Source organism: Vigna unguiculata, chromosome 3 (genome assembly GCF_037176805.1).
Source record: "Vigna unguiculata cultivar grain cowpea cultivar isolate G323 ecotype 2 chromosome 3, ASM3717680v1, whole genome shotgun sequence".
In the NCBI taxonomy this organism is placed as follows: Eukaryota; Viridiplantae; Streptophyta; class Magnoliopsida; order Fabales; family Fabaceae; genus Vigna; species Vigna unguiculata.
Window position 1 is genome coordinate 21,082,993 of NC_140794.1, and position 18,851 is coordinate 21,101,843.

At 29.2% G+C, this 18,851-nt stretch overlaps 1 pseudogene across 1 annotated transcript; it reads right to left on the reverse strand.

Annotated features, from left to right (window-relative positions):
* Nucleotides 1-10,913: 10,913 nt before the first annotated feature.
* On the reverse strand, nt 10,914-17,270 carry LOC114175141 (protein transport protein SEC23 E-like; annotated as a pseudogene). The gene is made up of 11 exons (XR_014993289.1): nt 16,360-17,270; nt 16,075-16,248; nt 15,715-15,876; nt 15,246-15,387; nt 13,473-13,515; nt 13,354-13,417; nt 13,156-13,272; nt 12,376-12,537; nt 12,018-12,281; nt 11,663-11,767; nt 10,914-11,486 (listed from the first exon to the last, which is right to left on the reverse strand). The product of XR_014993289.1 is annotated as a protein transport protein SEC23 E-like (transcript).
* Nucleotides 17,271-18,851: the final 1,581 nt, after the last annotated feature.

The window sequence follows — 18,851 nt, forward strand, 5'->3', positions numbered from 1 at the left end:
ATACTACCTGCAAGACCCTCTACTCACGCATATCGACATAAATATACGATCATCGTAGGTGAAAACCACATCTACAAAAACACAAAGATAAGCTAGTGAAATTATAATTTACTGTAGCAAAACAAATAAACCAAATAAAATTTCTTCACATAGTATTAACACAAATCATACTCAAATAATGTCACATACAAATTCTATAAAGTAAATCATTTATAATTAATCTTCTGTAATTATTTTACCAAAATTTATGTAAACTCAAATGTATTATATTTTACGGTGGTTAGTTAGGATAAATGAGCTAAAAACTCATTTAAATCCCCAAGGTTTACACCTCCAACTATAATAAACGTATTATATTTATTATATTTTGTAGTGGTTAGTCACGATAAATAAGTCTCAACATGACCAACAAAGTATCCCAATGATAAATGAGTCTCAACATGGCCAACAAGTATCCTAAGGATAAATGAGTCTCAACATGGCCAACAAAGTATCTCAAGGATAAATGAGTCTTAACATGGCCAACAAAGTATCCCAAGGATAAATAAGTCTCAACATGGCCAACAAGTAACCCAAGGATAAATGAGTCTCAACATGGCCAACAAAGTAACTCAAGAACATCCCCATCTTGAGTAATATACTAACTCATTTAAGTCTCCAAGGTCATACCTCCAACCATAGTATCAAATCCTTATATGTCATAAATTTTATTTTGATATTAAACCATAAATAAATAGGATTTGTGCATAACAAAAGAATAAATATGATAAATAAAAAGAACCAGTACGTGACTGGAAATAAATATAAATAAATAAATGAGGGTAAATATAAATTGAATAAATAAGACCAATCCACAACTAGAGATGAATATAAATAAATAAATGAGAACGAGAACTAAATATAAATTAGAATGAGATTAGGAATACCTCACTTAACATAGATATAAAAATAAAATAATTATGAACAAATAAAATAATAATAATAAAGGTAAAGAGATAACATGATAAATGTCTCTTCCCCTTACCTTAAAGATGATTGTCCTCAAACAAACAAAAAAAAAATTCTACAATATATTTTTGTTTTAGACTCAACAAGAATTAACACTGCTTCTACGTATCTCCATTCAAAATAGAAAATAAAGGATTACATAGTTTTAAATAAAAACAAAGTTATTTGAGTGGAAATAACTGGATATAAATGTAAAGTAAATAAATAAATTGAATAATAGGTGTGCGTGAATAAAAAAAATATAAATGAGAATGAAATTAATGACACTTCATTTAATATAAATATAGAAATAATATAAATATATAAATAAAAATAATTATGAGTAGATTATAAATAATAAAAAGATAAAACGATATATACACATGCTTCTCTTACCTTAACCATAAGAGATAAATCGTAAACTTGCAGTATAGGGTTTTATTTCTTCCTTTCTTCTTCTATCTCTTATTCTCTTTTATTACTTACTCATTCTTCTTCTATCCATAAAAAAAGCAATTCACTCTCTTTGTAATAGTTGTATCTTCCCTCTCCCCTTTTATAGCTTTTATAGTGTTGGTTTCTGTAATGAAGTACAAATGCATTAACTACATCTTATCTATTCATACGTGCGTGGAGATAAGATAAAAGTTGGTAATTATTTGTTTTCTTTCACAGTACGATTATAACTTAAGCTTTTGCAGATTTTCCTTTTGTTTTATTTTAATCTTTATTAATACATATATGTTATTTTGTGGTGGTATTTAAAGTCTTATCTTATTCTTGCAATATTATATTTTTCTTATTTTATTTAGTGACAATGTAATTATAATATATTTATATATTTATATTGATTTATTTATAACTTATATATTTATAATACATATATATTTTATAAATAAACGTGCATATAATTTTGTAGTAACATTATTATATTGTTATTAGTTAATTAGTTTTAATATTTATGTATATTTTTTATTGTTGTATTTATATATTCATATTTTATTATAATAAATGCCTTATGTAATGTTCTAAATATTTATATTATTTTCTATTTAAACATTTGTTATCATTATTGCACCAGTACTTATCATTTATTATTAGTATTACTATTATTTTTACCATTTATAATTATTTATTTATTATAGCCACTATTATTTCTAATAATAATAATAATTTATATATATTAAAAATTAAAATATTTACAAATAATATTACGGTGACATATTTTATATTAAAAAATATTACATTGTAAAAGTTTTGGATGCTACAATTTTGTAAGAAATTTGGATATCTTGATTTGTTTATAATTATAACATGCAATGTAAATTGGAGTGAAATACATGCTTTTGTTTCTCCAAGAGGTTTATTTGCATCAGACAAACCTAACATTGTGTGTAGAGTCTTCAAAATGAAACTTGATCAAATGATGACAGATTTTTAAAATAATGATTTCTTCAGAAAGACTAATGCAGGTATGTTCTGTATGCAATGTTATACAATATATTTAGTTATTAAATTAAAAAAATGGTGTGTCATTGTATTTATTATTTTTATACAATCAGGTATGTACATAGTAGAATTTTAAAAAAGAGGATTACCGCACGCTCATATACTTTTGTAGTTAGATGGAGAAAGCAAACTAAAGACTCCAACAAATATTTATAATGTAATTTCAGCTGAATTGCCTAATCAAGATTTGTACCAAAAATTGATAAAGTTGTTTCTAGTTACATGATACATGGGTCGTGTGGACATGCACAATTTAATTCTCCTTGCATGAAAGAAGGTAGATGTTCAAAATATTATCCAAAGAATTTTACAAGTTGTACTGCCATTGATGAAGAAGGATATTCGTCATACAGAAGACGTGATGATGGTAGTTTTATTGAAAAAAATGGAATTCAGCTGGAAAATTCCAATGTGGTTCCTTACAATCCACCTTTTTTAATGAGGTATCAAACTCATGTCAATATAGAGTATTGTAACAAGACAAATGCAATGAAGTATTTGTTCAAGTATGTCAACAAAGGTTCAGACATAGCTATAGTTAAAATAACTAACGTTGCTGCATATTTGAACAAAGAAACAATTATTGATGAAAAAAGAGGTATTTTGACTGTAGATACCTCTCACCATGCGAAGCAGTTTGGAGAATATTTGCTTTTGATATTCACCATAGGTGGCCTACTATTCAAAGATTAAAATTCCATCTTCCAGGCCGCAATCAACTTTGTTTAAAGATGATAATATTAATGTTGTATTAAACAGATGCGAAAATAGTAACACAATGTTTCTAGGTTGGTTTGAGGCTAATCATAATTCTACAAAAGCAAAAGATTTGACTTACGGGGAATTCTCAAGAAAATTTGTGTGGATGTCAAAAGAAAAAGAATGGAAACCAAGGAAGAAAGGCTACAACATTGGTAGGCTTACTTATATTCCGCCTGGCTCGGGAGAACTCTATTATATGAGAATATTATTGACTATTCAAAAATGGTGTCTTGATTATGAGAGCATAAGGACAATTGATGGAAAAATGTTTGAAACATTCAGGAGGCTTGCTATGCTTTAGGATTATTGGCTGATAACAAAGAATTTATTGATGCAATTAAGGAAGCTAGTGAAATTGCTTTTGGATATCAACTTAGAAGATTATTTGTTACATTGTTGGGCATAAATACAATAGCAAAACCTGGTGCAGTTTGGAATTCTACTTGGAGTGTGTTATGTGATGGAATTTTATACAAAAAAGAAAGGACTTGAACTGCCCAGGTATTGTACATTACAATTTATTCAATTAATTCTTTCATTATTTTGTTCTCTGTTTTTCTAATTGTCATTTTGTTTTGGCTTGCAATCTAATTTCATCCATAACTTTGTGCTGATTTGGGTACAAAATTATGATGTAGCTATTCAGATATTTATGAAATTGTTTAACAATTTACAATATTGTTTTGGATAAATAGTTTAAAGAATAAGTTGTTGAATAGAATTTATTGATATCATTTACCGTTTGGTGCAAGACTTCAAATGGAAGAAATTGAATTACAGAAAGTTTGTCTTCTTGAAATTGAAAAAATATTGATGTCAAATGGAAGGTCTTTAAAAGATTATCCTTCGTTACCTCAACTAGATATTTCAGATTCATTTCCATTTGAAATCAGATTTATTATTGATGAGCTACAATATAATAAGCTAAAGAACATGCAATGCTCTTCAAGTCTCTCACTGATGAACAAGTGGATGTATATGATGATATAATGAATGCAATACTTTCAAAACATGGAGGATTCTTCTTTTTATATGGTTATGGTGTTATAGGAAAAACTTGTATGTGGAAGACATTGTCAGCTGCAATAAGAAGTAAGGGGATGGTTGTTTTAAATGTAGCATCAAGTGGAATTTCTTCCTTACTTCTTCCTGGTGGCAAAACAACACATTCGACTTTTTGCATCCCACCACTAATTAATGAGGAATCCACTTGCAGCATAGCTCAAAGTATTCTACGTGTTAAGCTTTTAATGACAACCAATTTGATTATATGGGATGAAAAATTCCATATAATCTTTTAATGAAAAATGTGTTTTGAAGCATTTGATAAAACTTTGAGAGACATAATGAAAAATGTTGATAAGTGCAACAATGCCAAACCATTTTGTGGTAAAGTGGTTGTCTTGAGAGGTGACTTTAGGCAAATTCTACCTGTCATAAAAAAAGCATCCATGTATGATATCATTAAATCTTCAATACACTATTCTAACTTATGGCAGTATTGTAAAGTGTTAAAGCTAACCAAAAATATGAGATTAAATACCACCCAAAATAGGCAGACAATAGAGGAGATAAAAGAATTTGTTGATTGGATCTTGAAAATTGGAGATGGAGAGATGGATTTAAATGAAAATGGTGAAAGCATGGTTGAAATTCCACAACAATTGTTGTTTCTAAATACAAAATAATCACCTTTGATGTCTTTAGTTCAATTTGTGTACCTTGATTTTGTTTTAAATATAAAGAATCCTGGTTATTTTGATGATTGAGCAATACTTTGCCCAACAAATGATTGTGTAAAGGAAGTTAATGATTTCATGTTGTCTTTATTAATTGGTCAGGAAATTACATATCTAAGATCAGATACACCTTGCAAATCTTATCAAGATGAAGAAATGCAATCTAAATGTTTTACATCCAAATTTTTAAACGAAATCAAATGTTCAGACATTCCAAATCACAGATTGAAGTTGAAAACAGGGGTACCAATCATTCTTCTTAGAAATATAGATCAAGTAAAAGGTCTTTGCAATGGAATAAGAGTGCAAATCAATTATTTAGAAAAAAAAATGTCATCTCTGCAACTGTTATTATAGGGAAAAACGTTGGTGACAAAATTTTTATCTTAAGAATGGATTTAGTTTCTTCTGAATCAGGTTTGCCATTTAAATTCCAGCGAAGACAGTTTCCAATATCACTCTGCTTTATTTTCCACGTCCAGTTTTCACACATGGACAATTATATGTTGTTGTCTCTAGAGTGAAAACAAAGAAAGGATTGAAAATACTTATTCAAGATGAAGATCGAAATATCACAAACACAATTAAAAATGTTGTGTACAAGGAAATTTTCGAAACTCTTTAACAAAGAGCAAAATATAGATATGTCATTATTTATTTCACACTTTTCTCCTAATTTTTGTTGTTAATTAACTGCAGTTATAATAAATGGAGGCCAGGTTGTAGTAATAGTATTCTCATAAACTTCTTGAAATTACAGAGTGACAATGATGACCTTCTTGAAATGCAGGTTGTAGTATGCAACATTGATTATATATACCGTAAATACTTATTCAAATATATCTAAAATGTTTTATTATAAGTTATATTAATGATTATCATGGTGTTATTAGAATGACACAGTGTCAATGATGAACATGTATTCTTTATAAATGTTGTTATGCAACATTTATCCTATCCTTTAAGCATTTGTTTGTTTTACAATATACACAAAATGATGGTCAATGTAGCAACATATTAGATTTGATATATGTATGCAATGTTATTTCAATTTAAATACACCTAAAGAGTGAACCTTAATATCCATAATAATATAGGTTTTATATTTTTTGGCAGAGTCATGAAGAAGATTCTATAGAGGAAACCATTAACTGAGTTGGATTTGAGTAAGTATTTATTTTTCTCAAACAAAATTTGTTATGTAAATAAGTTGTTTGATTTGTTATGTGGAACAAGTCATGGTAATGAATATTTGTTTGTTCTTCACAAATACATATCCAATTTGATTTATAAAACGACTAATTCAATTCAATGCAAATGTAGTTGTTGAAAATCACATACGAAGCTGTGGAAGTGCTATCACTAACAATGTTCAACTTTATGACAGTAACAACCACATCAACTTCTCACAAAATACAATTTTTAATCCATCAAATTTGTCCAACGGTTATATGTTTATATACATATTGTCATCTACTAAAGTTAACTTAATTTCAATTACTCACGATTTGTTACTAAATAAATAACATATTCTGAATGTTAGACAAGTTTAACAAAAATATTATTTATTGTTTGATAATTATTATATAATTGAAAAAAGAGTATATGAAAAAACATGTGCGTTGCACAAATAAAAAGACTAATATATATTAATAAGAATGTGTTTTGGATTCACAACCCCTGAATTCTTGCACTCTGCATATGCAACCAAACTGAGGACCATTTTGTCATTTTTTATATAAGCAACATAATACCTTTTGTCCTGACATTTGCAATTTTGATAGATAAGTATTACACAATAGGTTAAAGTTTTCAGGAATTATATTAGGTTTTGAAATCATTTTTGAATTTCTTTCTTATTTTGTATAAGAAATGAACATGACTGAAACATTCAGATGTGTGTACCAATTTTCTCATACCTACTTTTATGTATTTCGAGAAACGCATAATTTCCATTTTTTTATCATAAATCCCTTATTAATGTTGTCTTCTTAATCTCCATTTCTCTCAAAATCTGATGTATTAATAATTTTAATTAAGATGCAATTTTAATACAATTATTTATTTATAGGAACTACAGTAAAACAACATCAAACTGCAATGTTAACGAAAGTGCAAAAGCATTGTCGAAAATTTTATTTCACATTCACCCATGTCTTCGATTTGAATCTTTCATACAATCTTCAACTTACCAAGTTGATGGGTGTGTAAATGAATTGAGTTATTTTCTTAGCTTGCCAAGCATATAAGTAGGGCTTTTTATGACTAAAAAGTCTAATCCAGAAGAAATGGACACTTTTTGCATAAAAATAAAGTCAGTTTCTTATGCAAGAAAAAAACTTGCTAAACATAACTTTACATTTTTGTTTATCTTCCTTTCTATACTACTTTGTAGGTCATCATTACATTGTCAATATTGAAGTCTTTATGTTTTCTATTTCAAGGTTAATTTTTTTTTTCATTATTTTTTCAATTTTACAATTCATTTATGGAATCCATTATCTATAACAATATATAAAGGGGATTCCTCTTTTTGTGTCCACTTTTCAATATACCGATTTAACAATAATTTATTAAATTTTTAAAAATTGACCGTTACTTTTATAAACTTTTTATAAAATCAGATGTCTCTGCTTCTTTCTTTTTTATTTATCAATGGTTATTCTTTTATCTGTTCTAATATATTTCACTTTATTTTTAATAAATATAATTTTAATATATATATATATATATATATTAACTTAATAATATTATAATATTATCACCTGTTAATATAATATCACACATATTTAAAAAATGTATACACACATGCATGATAACGCCCGTGTTACGCTAGTATTAATAATGGCTCTTACCCGAATAACTTTAACATGTAATAAAAAATAAGTTAACCAATTTCATAGTCATTGTCACATAGACATGGAACAAAACATTTGAAAAACAATTGAAATGTTCAAAACTGATATAAAAAAGTCGTAAAAATAGTTTCTATCGACAATTTCTTAAGTTCACACTATTTATCAAAGACTTTTTCTTTTTATTGGCAACATAGCATCCTTATCTTTATTATTAAAAAAAAATCAATAATAAGAGAAAAGATCATCCTTAGTAATAAGTTATACTAGAAGTAATAAGAATGTTTCAAGTACAAAAATATATGCTCTTTATTTGCCTTCAACTATATTTTACCTTTTTATTACATAGCGTTCAAAGTGATTTTTATTTTTTTTTTACAAAAAAGGTCCCAAAATTAAAGGTATAAGCATGAATCTTTAAATGCTTGGTTTGAAGTCTAAGTTTTTCTTTAAGAGAATTCCTTTTATAATGATTCTTTCATTTTAAAATTTTAATTTATTTCAAGTTCACTACAACCATTGTTTCATATGAACAATATTGGTATATTTTTTACTTTAATTTATTTTAGCGATATGCGAACAATGTTAATATCAAATTTATATTTCTTACTTTAGATGGAAATCAAACCATGGTAAGGAACATATCTTTATCTTTTCTCTGCGTATAAAACACAGTTGCATTTAACGTTTTTTGTTCATAAAAAACCTCTTTATTATTGATACGTTTGCTATATTAAGACTGAATAAATACTATATTATAGGTTAAACCTAACTTTAAAAATCCCGTCCATTGCAAGGAATAAATAAAATTAATTATTACAATCAATAGAATTAAATCATAAAATCCCGTCTATTGCAACGAATAAATAAAATTAATTATTACAATCAATAGAATTAAATATTTCAATAGAATTAAATCATAAATTTGTTCGATCAAAGTTTGTAAAGAAAATAAATTAAATATATTTTCTAAAGCTTCTAGTTAAACAATTTCATATATGTTTCTTTTTCATAACTAAATTACAATACAAATTCTTTCAAAAAATAAATTATTTCCTTTCTGACACATATTCTTATATATTTATCAAAAAATAAAATTAATTATTACAATCAATAAAATTAAATCATAAATTTATTTAATCAAAAGTTTGTAATTTTACGTCTTTTATTTAGTGTCCATATATAATTGCAATTTCTCTTTTTCAAAATCTTAAAAAGTTGAATTATTGCAATGAATTGCAACGAATAAATAAAAGAATTTTTACGATCAATACAATTAAATTTCTTTAATGAAAGTTTCTAATTTTATGCTCTTTTATTATTTTTTTTCAATTGAAAAGCAAACATTCTTTGAGCCACACATCCTTCATGTCATTCATTGGTCAGCATTGAGCCACACGTTACACAAGTCTCCCTCCAGAGGAACCTATATATATATATATATATATATATATATATATATATATATATATATATATATATATATATATATATATATATATATATATATATATATATATATATATATATATATATATATATATATATATATATATATATCACCAACTGAGAAACATGTCATTAGTATCTACATCTTTATATAAAAGCGAATTTTTTTTGTCTGCATATTTTTTTCTAATTTTATTCTTCAATCCATTCAAATAGAAAAATTATAACATGATATTAGAGCTCATTTCAAGAATTAAATATATTAATTTAATGAATTAAATAACATTTTATAAGGTAATATCATATTAGAGCTCATTTATTTTGTTAAATATTCAATTAAATATGAACAATACTTGTATAATAATAAATATGAAATATTTTTTTATATATTAAACATTAAATATTTTATGTTTTGTTTTGAATCTAAAAAAAATATCAAACTGAATACATGAACGACATCTTTATTTAAAAACATACGTGATACAAAATATTTTTGTTTGCAAATGAGTTGAAATGTAAAATTTGATTGCGTTATTAGGTCAATTATTTTACATTTTATATTTTATTTAACTAAATATTTAAGATATTTCTGTATATTTATTTCAAATATTAAATATTAAATACATATATCAAATATTTAAAGTTTATAATTTATAATTTAATAGATGTTTACAATAAAAGATTTAATAAGAGCTATACCTTTTAGAAGTTAGAAGTTGGAAGGCTTGCTACAATGGTCTTACTTCTTGCACCTCCAAGGACGTTTTCAACCCCTCCAAAAATTTCTAAAATTTTAAGAATATCCTTTGAACGAAGCCGCATAGATCACAATCCCAAAATTATTTCAAAATGTCGACTTCTATACTTTAGAAAGTCAAATTCCAATTATATATATTCTTTTTTCTTTTTTTTTTCAATTTAAAATTTTATTATTTTATAAGTTTTTTTCTAATTATTTTATTTATATAATTAATATATGTGTTGATTTCTATTTTATTAGAATTTTTTAATTCTATTTAAAGTTTCAATTTTTTATTTTCATGAGTTTTATTTATTTTTTATTATGTATTTTTTATATTTTTAAATTCAAAATTTACTTTAATATAATTTGTTAAAAAAATAATAAAAGTAAAAGTTAAAAATAATTAAAAAAATAAACTTTAAATATTTAAAAAAAAATAATATATATATATATATATATATATATATATATATATATATATATATATATATATATATATATTCCATTTCGACATTTATATATATATTTTTGAAAGTCAACTTTCATTATATATTTTTTTTTATTCTGTCGACTTCCGAAAATATTTTTTACTTAAAGTCGGTGTCTGAAAATAAATTTAGAAATACTATGCGTATGATTTTTAAATAATCAAAGGATAATTTTAGATTTTGGAGGTGCATAAAGAAATTCCCTCTGCAAATACACTGAAATTAATAAAGTAGATTGGGTTGTAACTGATATATGGAGGTTACATCTATTTAAGCTCATAATTTTATTCATTCATTTATATTCAATTTTACTTATAATGGAACATTAAGTTATGATGTTTCTTATACAGCTGGAGACTTTGGAAATAAAGAAAAAGGAAAGTATACAAAAGAAGGATTCACTTCACCAGGATGTGTCATGCAATCCTAACTTCATATACAGAGTTTTGCAAAGATTTTAATTGTATTAAACTCCGAGATAATAAGATGACTTTAATTACAATGCAACATATACACCAGTAAGCCAACTAACTATATCAATTTATAAAACAATAGAAAAAAAAAATGCTATATAAAACTATCTTTCTCCCTCATTCGCTTTACTGCATTCACGCAAGTAGCTCTTTAACTTACATTTCATTATCCTTCGTTCCGCAACACCCAAACTCAACAACACCTTGGAGGCCCTTATTTCTCCATGAAAAAACTCCGATCGTAGCCCTAAAGAATAACACTTCACAGCGAAACGTAGGACACAGTTGGCGCACTGTCCGAACCAAAGTCAAAAATCTGTCAGTTACTACTATTATCAGGATTGGACAGCCAGCCTCTGGAGATGGTCAAAGAAAACTTGAAGACTCACGTCGTCAGTGAAGATTACGTCTGAACCAGCAGCCATTTAATGTGCATTATTGTATGTTGCTGAAGGATTCAGTTTTGCTAATAAAAATCTAGCCTGTTCAACATCAATGAAACCCACTAAGGTTCCCATCAAGAAAGTCTAAGCCTACCAAGCAAAATGGATTAATGAAACATAATTCTCCGAATACATTGTGAAAGGGGTAAACATCAGCAACACTCGGTAATAAATGAACTTCATGAAAAAGTAAACAACATAATACATGTACTTACTTGGGAACCATGTTGATCACACACTACCAATCTAGGGACAGGGAAACGTTCTTTAATTATGATTTGGGCATCATCTTGGGGAGCTTGTAATAGTTGTGCAAAAGCCTGCCATGTATTAAAGCTATTAGCAAAAGCCAGAACAGGAACCAATGACGAATCCAACCCATGACTTTAGTCATAAAAAAGGCCCCAAATAAAATAATTTCCATCATACAAGACTATAATGCGCCCAATAGAAGATTATACATATTGTATTAAACAATTTAAACGTTTAATCGTCAATCATTTTGAGAACAGAATTCACATGTTGACAGTAACTTGTTTAGCAGGAAATCTATGAGAAGTCTGTACATGCCTGGTGCTCTGGCTGGTTATGGTATCCCATGTTGCGCCATTGGGCTATTGTCATTCCATGAAAAATAACCACACTAAAATATGAATCAAGCAACAAAATCCGGTCTGCTGAAATGGAAGCCACATCTAACAATGCTGGTGCAGGCAACGAATTAAATGAATATGATATTAGAGATGGCTGAATCATGACGACGGCATTACTTATATTTTCCCTATTTAACAACATGCGGAAGTATGCAGTCTCATCTGGACTGTTATTAAAAACCTGCCAATAAATATCAAAACACCCAAACCCCACAATTTTAAAATAAGTTTGGAAAGCAATGGTAATACAGAAAGAAAAATACAAGAAATGGCACCTGTACAAACTGTGATCTTCGCAGATTGAACATAAATTGGGGGAATAAGGAAAATGATGGATTCAATGTAAAAGATGATGGGTCATCCTTGCGGTAGTCACCAAATTTAGAGCAAAGCCGAATCAGTAAACGGTCCAACCATCGTGTGGCATCAAATGCTTCCTGATTGAAACACATGACACCATCTAAGTCCGAAAGTTCATGTAAAACAAAATTTCCACAACTACAACTGTAATTTACAGCTTGTTATTATTTAGCATAAAAATATCAAATTGAAATAAGCTGCCTTTGAACAAAGGGGAAATCTACTGACAAATCTGAATAAGATGGGAAAGAAAATCAAAGATAAATCATAAAAGTCATTTTGCTAAAGTATTAAATAAGTCCAAACATAGAAATTAAAAATAAATCTTAGATGACATAAAAAAATATGAATAGTCAATCCATCAGTTCTTGGTCACATGAATATAAGGTTAAAGAGAAATCCTTTACCCCATTTTAAATTTCTATGTGACACCCAAAAACTCCACTTTCAACAAAATAGAACTTATCATAAAAATATAACGAAGAAATAACAGATCAAATAGAATGCATTGCCACTCTTAAAGTACCTAGTCTAACCAGATTAAACAAGTGAAAAGTTCATCAAAGCTGTCACTTTGGAAGACATCAATAATCACCCATTTGGAGTAAGAAAAATTTTATAGCCACTACAAATAAATCCAGCAGTGGTAAATATATTTACGAAATAGTGGAGAGTAAAAAAAACTTGAGATGTACCTCTGTCTCCATTTTTATAGACGCAAGCCTTGCCATTACTACTGCAGCAGTTTCTTGGTCAAATCCTTGGACCAATTCCTGAAGATAAAATATATTACCTTTCTGAGTAAAGGCCTTCTTAAATAATGAAAATGCATTAATGGAGTCAAAAATAAAGCCACATACCAACAATGTAGAAGCATAACCCTAAACTACTACTTTCGTCAAATATACTACTTTAGTCATCAATTTTTGGTTCATCCTTCCCCTTTTGTAGTGGGCTCTGAACTAGGATAAAGCACAAACTTCTGCGCTAAAGGATACCTATCAAAGCTCACAAATTGGAGTATTTTTTACTTGGTAATACCGTACATCCATTATCTGTTGATCAATGGGTAACTTGAATTAATTACTTGCATTATTAAACCTCAAGCATATATTAAGAATGCATGTCCACATCATCTACTACTTAATCCATAAAAAACAGCTGTAGAGGAATCATTTTTCTCACCTTCAACTGCAAAATATAATTCCAGAAATGTCAACCGAAAAGATAACCCCCATTAATGCCAATAAAAACACCCGTTGGCATCAGCCAAAAAAATAGTCCCGTCAAAGTTGGCCAAGAAAATTTTGCTGTTCAAGAAATAACCAACCAGCATTGACCAAAAGAGAATTGGTCGATATTGGCCAAAAGACAACCCGGACTAACAAACCATAAAAAATCACATTTGACATCACCCGGCAAACATCACTCACGTTGACCAAGAAGTATCCATCTAACCTCAATTGGAAAATAACATTGGCCTACATTGAGGCTAACATATCATTGATGATATTGACCAAAAAATAATCACAATCAACTTTAGTCCTTTGCTGACAAAAGTCCAAAATAATGTGAAACTCAGTGCCCTAACCTTGACCAAGCCAAAGGTGTCTCAAAATTAGCCAAGAGAGTACAAAGAGAATAGATATGAATTTAAAAAATAAAGAATTTCAAATTCTTAATCTTTTGTGAAATTTGAAACTATCTAATTTTAAGTAATCAAATTACTCTTATATAATTCTAGAATTTCAATAACGTTTGAAATTCCTGATAGAATAAGTATTATAATATGGGTAGGAAGTAGATGTGTTGATAGAATAAGTATTATAATATGGGTAGGAAGTAGTTGTGTTGGGAAGTACCTCCTACTATACCTATGAGTTGTACCTAGGAGTCTAGTGCAGTCTTTTGATCTTTCCTCCGACAAACACTAATTCTAGATTGTCTCTTGAGCGACAACCAACATCGCCGGTCCTGAAACCTAATTCCGCTCCATGCACCACCACGCGCCCCATTTCCCATCGCTACTGCTTGGCACGTGAAGTCCATGCATTGCCTTCCACGTCACCTCGATAGTGCTTGCTAAACCTCCACCTCTTCGTTTTGGTCCCTGATTGTCTATTTCTAGCATGGTTAAAGGATTGTCTAGGGTTTCCTAGTTAAACCTTGGGTTTCCCTTTTACTGTTCTTATTGTCCCTTTTACAACAAAACTCAGTCTTTCAAAACCCAAATTTACTTCAAAATGATAAAAATGTTCCCAAAAGTGCAACTTAAACCCCATATCCCCCATACATGGATTTTTAGACAAGACTAAATTTACTTGCTCACACCCTCCTTTTCCCTTTCATGGGTCCATATTTTACAAGACATCTATAGAAAAATTATAGTTCTCTCCTTAGTACAGCTCATAATAGAGACACCAAACTAAGTCACAAAATAAAGGGATTTCAACATGTTCCACCAGGACCAACACATGTTGGAATAATGTCAAAAGTTTCTAATAGAACAATAAATAACCCCTTGACCAGTAGTTACTAAAACACCAGGTAGATATAGATTTTATACTAAAGAATAAAGAACTAAAAGCATAGCAATTCAAAATCTCCCAACAAAATATTCCCGGCATCAACTATGATTCATACTGAAATGGTGAGACAGGGGAGCAATAAGTTTATACAAAATTAATGTGGATGAGAATATAAACAAACCAAAATAAATAACTTCCTCGGGGTGAACTGAATTTAAAATTGAAGTATTGAACAAAAGATTGAAATGAAGACCCACTTGAAACAAAGACCAAGAGATTGCTCCCCATCCTCAAAAACACGCTTAAAAGAGTCCTTGAAGACCGAATGACCAAAACTTTCCGACAGGACAACAAGGCCACCAGTTTTTTCAACTGCAACCTTGATTCTGCTACTCCAACCTATAGATTCAAATTTCAAAACAATAATGTCTATCAAACAGAAGAAGATGAAAATGAGCGCACACAGCTTGTTCTTAATTGTCACAGTTGCAATATAGTATGATAACAATATCAACTGTATTCTAAAAATCCTCACAGCATAAATAAGAACTTCACTATGTATCTGGAAGAAAATTCCCAGGTAAGAATTAAGATAGTAATAGCTTAAACTAAGCAGGTGAAAGAAAATGACAATCATAAGGATATGAACATGACATGACTAACAACATATCAACAAGAAAAATAGGCAGTGAAATGTGTCACAAAAATTTGCAAGCTCCCACATACCTGATCAAGGGCCGATGCAAAAAGATCTAAAACGTGACCCTGGATAACCAGCTGTTTCGCTAGACCCTCATAAAACTTAACTGCTTTCTTGAAGTATGGTGCTGCATCCTTATCAAGATCTTTATGTGAACGCACAGGATCAGATAGATCTTTTGACACAATCTACAAAGAAAGTATAAAATCAATATCTACAGCATAAAAAATACTCTATGCAAGTCCTTCACAAAAATAAATTTCGATGAAAATCCCTCATAATTCCTCGCCAAAACATAAATTCCTTCGACCCCATTTGTAATAAAATCTACCATCACCGATGACCAATGCCCAAAGCAGTATAGCGAAGAACATAAATTCATTAACCGAACCAGGTCCTTCAGTGCAGGGACCACCAACCAAAGCAATGATCCTAGCCCCAGTCCCGGGATTACAAGCACCGAGCAACCCCGTTACTACGCTCAACGCCACGCCGGTACACCGTGCAGGGCGCTTCCCGATCGAAACCGGCCACTGGTCAGTTTGCAATTCATCCAACACCTGAAGAGTAACCATTAGTCAACAACAATCAAAGCTGAGAGTCGTTAGTTACTATTGTTGTCATTACTACATTGAGACAATGCAATTTGCAAGCATTCTCACGACACGCACCGAATTGAGAGTGTATTCACAATCAGAAGCAGGCAGCAAGAACCTGGTGACAGCAGCAGAAGGTGGCTGAGCCTGCGCAATCGTCCCTCCCTTGGTATAGGCCCTCCTAGCGGCGGTGAGACCTAACTGTTCCAAAATCTGATCATTGGAAATGTCCTTGCTCCCACGGAAAACGTAAACCTTGGAAATGTCGGAGAAGCCCAGCTCATGCACCTGGACCTGCGTGCCAAATGACACGAAGCCAACGAGCGCGTTGTCGGGAAGAAGCCCGAGGGCCCGGCGGAGCGCGGATTTGAGAAAGTGGAGTTCTTCGGCAATTACGCAGGCGTCCAGGAGGAAGAGGAAGACAGGGGAATGGGTGAAGTTAGGGTTGATGTTGTTGTTGTTAAGTTGGTATTGGAGAGTGGTGTACTGGGGATAGAGTTCGGCAGGGAGGTTCGTTTCAGAGATTTGGGCGTAGTGAGGGGGAAAGTGGTTGCGGTTGAAGCAGAAGGGGCAGATCCAGATCTTGGCGGTGAAGTCGACGCGCGAGAAGGGGTTGAGGACGGAGGAGCAGGTCTTGCAGCAGAGAGGCGCGTAGGGGAGCGTGGGGGGAATGTCTGGGTGGGGACGGAGGAGGGCAATGGTTGCGGCGAGGGGTATGACGCACTTGCTCGCCTCCACCTTGGTGCGCGGCCACAGGTTCCACGTCATGCGCACTCCGTCCACGCCTTCAGGATCCGTCGGAGCCATTTCCGACATTGAATTCAATCAGTTCAATCAATGCCCGACTCAGAGTGAAGATTGAGGAAGCGTTGAGTTCTTTCTTTCTCTGTCTCTCTATTGCCACCAAGGGGACGACCACCGTTACCTAAGTAAAAAGTAAAGGAAAAAAATGTTTCACCACCTCGGCTTACCTCCATTTCTTTTCCTTCAAATTTTGTAAGGTTTAAACTACAGATGACAAATAAACTCGTGCCCGTGGGTATCACCTGAACCCGTTCCCGTTTTAACGGGGAATCCCCGCTTTAACTGGGTATGGGTATGGGTATAAGTAATACCCGAAATTTTCAACTGGGGATGGGGATGGGGATGGGGATATATATATACCCGCCCAAATACCCGTCCCCGCTTAAATTACTAAACTATTTATAATTTATTAAATAATCTAAAAAATATATATAAATAAATAATATATTTACACATAAAATATAATATAATATAATATAATATAATATAATATAGTATATATACATATAAATAAAATAAACTTTTTTATATATATATATATATATATATATATATATATATATATTTACACATATACATGTAATGTAATATAATATAATATAATATAATATAATATAATATACATATAATATATATACATAATAATATAATATAATATATATAATATATACGTATAAAACAAATTAATCATTTAACTAGTGAAATCTTTTATAAACAAATTTATAACATTATAAATTTATAAAAATTTAAAAGAAATATATATATATATATATATATATATATATATATAAAAGCATAAAATATCTACGCATATACATATAATATATATACATAATAATATAATATATATTATTATATTTATATTATTATATAATATAATATAATATATACTTAAAATAAATATATATCTATAAATAAATATATATATATATATATATATATATATATATATATATATATATATATATATATATAAACATAAGATATCCACACATATAATATATATACATAGTAATAATAATATAATATATAATATAATATAATATATATAAATAATTATATATATATATATAAACATAAGATATCCACACATATAATATATATATATACATAGTAATATAATATATAATATAATATAATATAATATATATATATATATATATATATATATAACATATTTCTCATTCTCTTTGTTTTTTGTTATACACTTTGTTTACTCTCTCAATTGTCTGGTTTGTTTTTCAAGATTTAATTTTGAAGGTAATTTTTCTTCTTCTTATTACATAATTTTTACTCTCTGTACATGGTTATGTTCAAATAGGTGTTCCTCAATTTCATTCTATGAAATAATTTTTAGGTTACACATTTGATTATCTTTATTTATTTATTTATTTTCATGAAAATGTTTATTTTGTAGCTCTTCTTTTTGTTACTTTGGTTATACACTTTTTTACTTGGCTTATTCTTTAAGGTTTAAGCAGATCTTCAAGGTACTTTTCCTTTTATCATAATCTTAATTATACATTTTTTTTCGTTATATTATATTCAAATGGATATTCTCAAATTTGGGTCACACATTTAATTATCTTTACTCCTTTATGATAATTTTATTTATTATTTATTTTTTGTTTCATGATAATGTTTAATTATTTACTATAGAGGCTTTGATGTATACAAGAAGTTGGATATGGAACTCAAACCATCTAGGTAAGTTACTCAAATTTATTAATATTTTTTGTTTGTATTTTTTGTGAATTCTCATC